Below are 8,313 nucleotides of genomic sequence, written 5' to 3' on the forward strand. Positions count from 1 at the left end.
GAGAGAGAGAGAGAGAGAGACCGGGTAGGAAGGGGCAGTAATGAAACGTCGAGGGTCTCCGAGGAAGAGGCGCCCCCTTTGGCTCCGGACCGCTGGATGAGGAAGTCACTCTGAAAAATTTCCTCGTAAAGTTACGACTTTTTCTTTATAATTTGGAATTAGAAAATAATGTTGTAAATTTACGGCATACTATTTTTGCTCCTCGATTAATTCCAATTCGGCATGAAGTGATTGTAATTTTACAACTTCTAGTTGTAATTTTACGGACTCACATCATGGGAAATTTTCCTGCCAACTTACGAGTATTTTTCACAATGTCAGCGCTTGCAGCACGGTCAAAAAGAAAAGAAAAGAAATTAAAAGAATACACAATCTTATAGGTGCGTGGGGCCCAGACAGTTTTATTTTAACGCCAGTTATTTACCTCCTTAAGTTATTTTTTCTTGCCGCTTCGCACTTTATTGTTTGCATATATTTTTTGCAGTAGTAAAACTTGTAAATTCTGCACTGGAACAACATTTTTGGGGTTCCACTTCTCCCTATCTTGTGTAAATATATACATTCTAATTACTAATTTTAGCAGACGACAGCAATAAAGTATAGCAGCAACGGTCCGAACGCCCCCGTCAGTTGCAACAGCCCCCCCAACCCCCGTGTTCAAATACGCCGTGTAGTAACGGTTAATCACGTGCACACCGCGTCACTTCCACATCGCATATTTACGATTAATGCAATTTCACGCTGCTGCTGCCACGCTGCCCCCTCCTGCCCGTGGTGAGTGTGGGAGAGACAGCACCACGGGGGATTCAGGGGGGGGGGTGGAGGGGGAGGGAGAGGAGAAGGAAGTCGGGGCGCCTCTGCCTTTGTCCTCGTGGTCCGGCTGTGTGACAGAGGGCTCATGGCCCAGACAAGATCGCGCCCCGCCCCACCCCGCCACACCCCGCCCCATCTACTGCTGCACTCACATCAGTCTGATGGTCACACAACCACGAGGGGCCTGCACTTCCCTACATGGGGCAGTATTCTTTTTTCCGAACGGGAAGCGGCGAGGGGATAGGGGTGAGAGAGGGAGGGAGAGAAGGAGAGAGAAGGAGAGAGAGAGAGAGAGGGGGGGGGGGAGAGAGACGTTGGTGAGGGGAGGACTCTCAGAGCAGTTCATTACCAAAGAGCACCTCCTAACCGGGCGGGAGGCGGGACCCCTGCGGACAGACCACGGACAACGCCGGCAGGTACAGGCGGGTTTAAGAGTTTCGTCAGGCGGCCCACGCCGAATCAACGCAATAAGGGGAGACTCTCGACTCCCAGTTCCAGTAAACACAACCGCGGCAGATGACGACGGCAAGACAAAGTGTGTGACACGTGTGTCTTACTCTTGTTGTAGTGCAACAATCCCACCGTCACTGATGACTTTTTTTGTCAGGCTTTACGGGTGTATTTATGTGACAAGGTCACCGACGCAGCGTCAAGCAGTTGCAAATTCAAACTGACAAGTCACCAATTCAATGTTTAAGATTACAAAAAGGCAAGTAAAATTACAAATTGAATCAATTGACTTATATGTTGATTGACAAATGACAAAAAAACTGTACATTTACGTCTATACAAATTAACGACGGCGTTCGTAAATGTGTAGTTTCACATTAGAAATTCAAAATAAATTATGAAAAGGGGTCTAAATTTGCAAAGTTAATTTGCACTCGTGGTTCTAGAGAGATGCCTTCGGCTATGGTCCATCGACCACGCGTGGAGCTGTGCAATCAGATCAGCCTACACACGAGACCGGCGTAGGTATCTCGGAGGGTACAAAGGCCGCCAGCAGCGCCCACCTAGTCAGCTCGCCAGCGCGCGCCAGCGTGTGTCTGGCCCAACTCACAAAAGGTGACAAGGGCAGGACGAGGGGAGCTCCGGACCCGCCAGGCGGGCCCCGCCCCGAGGGCAGAGCGGGCGGGACGGGGCCAACATGTCACCTCTGAACACCTGTCTGCGCCCAGCTTCTCTCCTTTTGCCCACTAATGAAATTGACGAACACGTGTGTGCTTGGAGATACAACAATCACGGTACATTCGTCATTTTAAAACGCACCTCAATAACATCGTCGTTGTTCATAAAAGGATTAATTTTTTTCGGAAGATGAAAACAAACCGAACAAATATAGGGTAACTATTTATATTTAAAAAAAAAAAATGAAAAGATTTTTTTAAGGGCAAAGCTAAGAGTTGTTTTTTTTCATTTAGTCTTCAAAAAATTTCCAGAAGTACTTTTTTGAAAAAACAAAACTCTTATCAAGACTAGTTGCCGCGCAGGAGGAGACCCGAGGCATCATCAAATTTTCAACACATTAAACGCCAGCGCCTGACGGGAGTCAAGGGGCCGAGGGGCTCAGGTCACGTCGCACAGCTTCCCCTACGAGGAAACCTGGGGCCAGCAGCTCCGTGTGTCGGAGGCGTCAAATCCCGCGAGCAGAGATCACACGTCAGTCAACATGTCGGGCACTCAAAAGCGACGCGCAGGACACATAATCGCACGAGCTAACATCGGCACCGGGTGCCCGAAATCGCACATTTTCCATGTTGCGCATACGCGGAATTAGACAAATATACTTCTAACTGCGAAAAATATCTTCGCAAAATCACAGAAAATTTTATGTTTACGATCTACAAAATATGGTGTAAATTTACGACAGCTCATTCTTGATCTGCTCATCAATGAATTTTTAGTTGATACTTTAGTACTATTGTAGTTTTACTATATTCAATTGAAGTTTTATAACAACACATCATGGAAATTTTCCCTATAACGCTTACAAGTATTTTTTGTTAGACGACCAATGTGGACAAAACGGCTCACAAAAATGTCCATACACACCGTATCAAGGCCTTTCATAAGGAACATAATTGTCGGGCTTAACGGCGTATAACCTTCAGTCGCTTCAGTCCCGCACCGTCGTCCTTCTCACTCCAAGTAGAAGTGTGGAGCCGACAAACAAGGTCGCGCGAGCTCGCTCTTGAGGGGAGCCGCAGCGAGACGAGGCGTCGCGCCGACGTCTTCCCTTACCGACTCTTTACCTCCTGATCCGCACCCCTCCACTCACTCCCTCTCTCTCTCTGCCTTCCTCCTTGATCCCCCGCCCCCCTTCCACTCTGAACCCGTCCCTCCCTTCCTCCTCTACACCGGATCCCCCTCTACTACTCTCCCCTTTCGCACAGCAAAGAGACAATAGACAGAAAGAGAGACACAGAGAGAGAGAGAGAGAGAGAGAGAGAGAGAGAGAGAGAGAGAGAGAGAGACAGAGAGAGAGAGAGAGAGAGAGAGAGAGAGAGAGAGAGAGAGAGAGAGAAGAGAGAGAGAAGAGAGAGAGAAGAGAGAGAGAATGGAGGGCGCCGCCGTAACAAGAGCCCCACAAGGGGCTGCGATATGAAAATACGACAAAAAAAAACACTTGGCACAATAATGGAGAAAGACGTGGGAGGGGTAGGAGGGGTAGAGAGAGGGAGAGGGAGAGGGAGGGAGAGGGAGGGAGAGGGAGAGGGAGAGGGGGAGAGAGTGGGGGAGCGCGACTACAAGCAGAGGAATGCGTATCTCTGAGAGGCGTGGGGAAGGGCGCTATTGGCGTATCGCGGCGTGGGAGTGAACTGCGCGGGCTGCTCGGAGTCAAGGGTATGAAGGCAACTTTCAGGGATATGAACGGTTCGCTGGAGTCACTGGAATCAGTGCCCCTCTCCCCCCCAACTCTGGCCCTTTTACACCCCACACTGTTAACTGTGGTTGGCGTGCTTCAAAGAACGCCAATGTTTCCCTATGTGTTTTTGCAGTAGCCACCAAACCGTTCGTCATACGCCACAGCCTGGAACGAAGGTGTACTGTAATGATGGTGAACACGGTAAAAAATAAGTTCCTTTCAAGACCCAGTCGTGGTATTGAACAAGTGGTAGGTGTCGTATCGGACACCAGGTGGCATAGTTGAATGGGAAGGGCCTCGACAGGTGATGAAGGTCACGTAAGCTCGGAGGCCGGACTATGGAGCCACCTGCTGCCTTCTGCTGGAGCCCCCTGCAGACGTTCAGCAGAGTTTCCTGGACACTTTCTCTGGAGACGCGTCCAGTCGTCCAGGAGGGTAGACAGACGGCAGCAGCAGCAGGGGTCTTCCTCGGGCCACTGAGCGTCGCGCACGAAAGGATGTTTGGAATTCGTCATGATAAACCGGAGAGGAACTCCAGGGCGGCGGCGGCGGCGGCGGCAAGGCCGCGCGCCTGCCAGCCTGCTCCTCCGCCCACCACTGCTCCGCCCACCACCACCTTGCAAGGAATTCTAATTTCGTTCCGACATGCCGTGTCGTCGCCGCGAGTCGCCGGGCAAGTTCGCCGTCACCGCCACCGCTGTGCCTTCTCGTCAGGCTCAGGTGAACAAGCAACCCTCCGCCGCAAATCTCCGCTCGGAGGCTGGGCGGGGGTGTCCTCTCCTCGGTTCACATACCCCAAACACAGTGTGGGTATAATCGAAACGGGAAAATTTCCCCCAGCCCAGCCGGCCGGCTCCCAGCAGACAACCGCGCCCACCCCTGCGCACCACTTTAAGAAAATTGTACAACCACAAAAGAATATTATGGTTAACCTTTCATTTTATTACAACCGTACCATCATGGATTCTTTGCCAGCATCAGCACGTGTTTTTGTTGAATGATATTTTAAAAATAGTTATAAAACTTTCATGATGAAGCTTTACGTGTTACATGTTACATCTTTCCGTAGTTTGAGCAGCTGCTTTATCGTCGTAAATTTAAATCACAAACTGACATCACACTCCATGCAAAAAAGAACCCAGTTTAGTTTTGCACCTACTTTTGACGTTACGCAATAATACAGAAACGCGTCGCATTTCATACAGCCACCGGTATGGCCGGACAGGGCCTCCTGTGCGCTGTGGAAACGAAATTATGCTGCTGCGAGATGACACTCGGCGGCAGCCTATCCACGACACAATCAACGAGAAAATGGTCGAAAATAATTCAGTATGGGGGAGGGAGGGGCCGGAGGCACGGACTCGCCAGCATAAACAAAACAGAAGAGATTATATAAGGAGGGCGGGAGCGGGAGCCTTTAATAAGCGCCTCGAGGGGGTCTTGGCGGAGGAGGAGGTGGCGACGAGGCGCAAAGACGCCAACCTAAGCGCACCGGCGGCCCGTCCTGGGCCTGCCAAGGGATTCATGACATCGTCTGACTTAATGCCTTCCCGAGGAAGAGAGGAAAAAAAGAGAAAAATAGAGAAGATAGGCCTGCCCTCACTGTTAAAAGACCTTGCAAAGTCTTTGCTTTGTAGAGCTGCGAAAGAGAAACGAATTCTTCGTATTTAAAAAGCAATAACTTCTCAGTTGAAAAGCAGTGCTTCGCAACTGCGAAGTACTGCTTTCTAATTCCAAAGCAATTAATCTCCGCACCGCAGTCTACAAATCATACGAACATAAAGCGATTGGAAAGCAGTTCTTTGCAAGAATTCAACAGTGTGCCGTGAAAAACTACTTACGACGACTTGCGAAAAGTCAAACCAATGATTGATAAAAACCTACTGCCAAAAAAACATTTTTCGACGATTCAATCTTTAGCACTCCTCAACATTTCAACAGAGGGTTGAACAGAGGTTTAGAAGCATGTTCTGTGGCTATTTTTTCCCCCGAAAATTGTGCAAGTAAATGCCTTCTTAGAAACATTAGTCTTAGGGCATTTAAGACTACGAAGAAGATGAATAAATTTCCGGAGGGGTTGCAAGCGTGTTCGGTCGCCCAGTAGGAGAAGGGGGCAGGGAGGGTGAGGAAGAAGGGGGTTTAAAATTGGCGAGTCGTCCTCGTCCCTCCCGCACGAGCCAGCCCGGGCCGTGAGGGAACTTGTTGCACATTAAATAACGGGCGACGCGAAACCATTTCTCTTCATCTGACTGGCCAGGAGGAACCCGCCGCGCGCCGAGCGGCTACTACGCAGCGCCCGCGAGCATCCAGACTTGCTTGTTGTTGTTGTTGTTGTTGTTGGAGTGCTGTTAATTTTCCTAATTCCTCCATTCCCAGTCCTGGCGCGCGTACCCGCGGGGGCTCGGTGGAGCACACACCTTGCCCTTCTCCTGCTACCCTCATCCCCCCGCAGCGTTGTCGTGCCCCCCAAATCCACCCCCTCCACCTCCACCTCCCCGCGTCCAGGGTCGGTCAACCGACCGCGAAGAGACTTTTAATACCCTCTGAAAGTGCCGACCGTTATTTCCGGAAAGAAAGAAAAAATAATAAGAAGAGAAAACCGTAGAAGGCAAGAGAACGCGCTCCAACGGAGTACTGGGCCGAGGAGGAAAGAAAAAGAACAAACAGAGAGCATTTAAAGAAAATTATCTGCTTGCTGCCATGACAAACGAAAACAGCGCAGTATCAAGTTAAAGATAATAATAATTTACCTCCCTCCTCCCTAATACGTTTTTTTACACGGACTCTATTGGCGTATGAATGATTCTACGCGATCAAACACACAGTGTTACTGTATCTCCATTCTGTAAATGATTATCATCGCTTTCGCGCGGTTCGTTAGCAATAATTGACGGTATCGTGAAGCTGCCGGTCATAGCCCTACTTTCACCGCAGCGGGCCGAAGGAGCCCTATAGAGGGGCCGAAGGTCCGGGTGGGGCAAAGAATGGAAGTAATAATAGCAAAGAGCTTATCAAGACCTGGTCATAATCTTAAATTGTGCGGAGAGAGAGAGAGAGAGAGAGAGAGAGAGAGAGAGAGAGAGAGAGAGAGAGGTTAATTACGCAAGAACCGCGCGGCAGACTGGCAGGACGGCGGCGACGCTCTAAGGCATCTCCCTCTCTCTCTCTCTCTCTCCCTCTCACACTCTTTGCGCCCAGTCCGTGCAGCTGATATTAAAAACCGTTTCCCCCTCACTCACCTGGCGATGTCTGCCGCCGGCGGCCTGCGGCGGTGGCGGCGGCGCTCTGCGGCACCTGGAACACAGAGAGAGTCTGCCGTCAGCCGTGTCCTGCTCACATCAAAGACCGTCAGGGCCGAGGCCAACCCCGGGCCGACCCCCGACCCAACCCGGCCGGTCCAACCCCCGACCCTTTATTACGGCTGCTCCAACACGGGAATTATATGAAGTTCTTTCTTCGTCTCCTCACCGACCCACCGCAATGTTTCCCACCAACAAAAAAACAAAATAAACACACACACGCACACACACACACACACGGGTGCGCGGCGACCTGGAGAAAGAATACCGATGCCCCACCAGAGCAGCAGCAAGCAGGGTCTAATTCTCTCCTCGCCGCACAAACACTTTACTGCTGGACCTTCCATTTGCATGTAAATGACTGTACCGTTCCGACAGCGGGTATGTCTCTCTCTCTCTCTCTCTCTCTCTCTCTCTCTCTCTCTCTCTCTCTCTCTCGTGTGGTGGTTGGTATAAGGGAGCCCGCCCGCACGGCCTAACCACAGGCCGACACTACCATACCCCGCACAGCACACGAACGTATCATCGGGACCCGCAATGCTAAACTTGGGCAAATAATCACGCGGTCAATGACGGCGCGGCCGACAATACCCGCGGCTCAGGGGTGGCGGTAGGCGTAGGGTGAGGCGTCGCTCAGTGTCGGTCAAGAGAAGCTCAATGCGCTGGGGTTGTTGAAAGCCCTGGAAAGTTTCAGGAAAACTCCCTTAAAAACGGAAAATTTCCGGGAAAAAGAGGATAATTTCCCAGACTTTGGAAGTTTTTCGATATTTTCCGAAAATTTTCCGAAAATTTTTGGAAATTTCCCACCCTAAATGCGACTTCATACAACGCTGTCTGAGCGGAATACTGTATACATTTCAATAAAAAATAAAAAGCGGCTAATAAGTTAATAATAACCGTTGTGGCCAGGCAATACTTTTCGATGCGACCAGGTCTGGAGATGGTGCTGACCGCCAACCCAAGGGAAGAGAGGAGGGTGGGGGGGTCACCCTCATGTGTGCTCGCGGTCCGAACAGCAGGAGGGGTGGGTGGGTGTGCCACCTGCAGCCACCTGCCAGAGGAGGGGTTGGAGGGAGGCGAGGAGGAGGACAGGTCGCGCGCCCAGCCAGGGCGGTGCAAGCCAGTTTACATACTAAAGGAAGGGACCCGCCCTGCTCCTCCCTCCGGAGCGCCTCTGTCTAGTGCATATCAGCCGGGGGAGGGGGTGGTAGCCGCACCTTCCTCCCCTCTCACCCTCCCACCTCCTCCTCCCACTGGCCGCAGCCATGTAGCCTCCGTAATTAAAAGATAGGAGGGCCCGGTCGAGCCTCCCACCCACTCACCTCTGAAGGCCCG

General features: G+C 51.1%; 1 protein-coding gene across 1 annotated transcript in view; it reads right to left on the reverse strand.

The window, feature by feature from the left end:
* The window catches only part of LOC127749928 (cell adhesion molecule Dscam2-like), a 141,826-nt gene that overhangs the window by 110,298 nt on the left and 23,215 nt on the right, over nt 1-8,313 (reverse strand). The window contains exon 2 of the mRNA XM_052270037.1: nt 6,919-6,973. The gene's annotated coding sequence lies outside the window, so the exon portion shown is untranslated. The remainder of the gene's footprint in view (nt 1-6,918; nt 6,974-8,313) is intronic.

The sequence above is a fragment of the Frankliniella occidentalis genome, unplaced genomic scaffold (genome assembly GCF_000697945.3).
Source record: "Frankliniella occidentalis isolate FOCC.00 unplaced genomic scaffold, Focc_3.1 Scaffold5, whole genome shotgun sequence".
Classification (NCBI taxonomy): domain Eukaryota; kingdom Metazoa; phylum Arthropoda; class Insecta; order Thysanoptera; family Thripidae; genus Frankliniella; species Frankliniella occidentalis.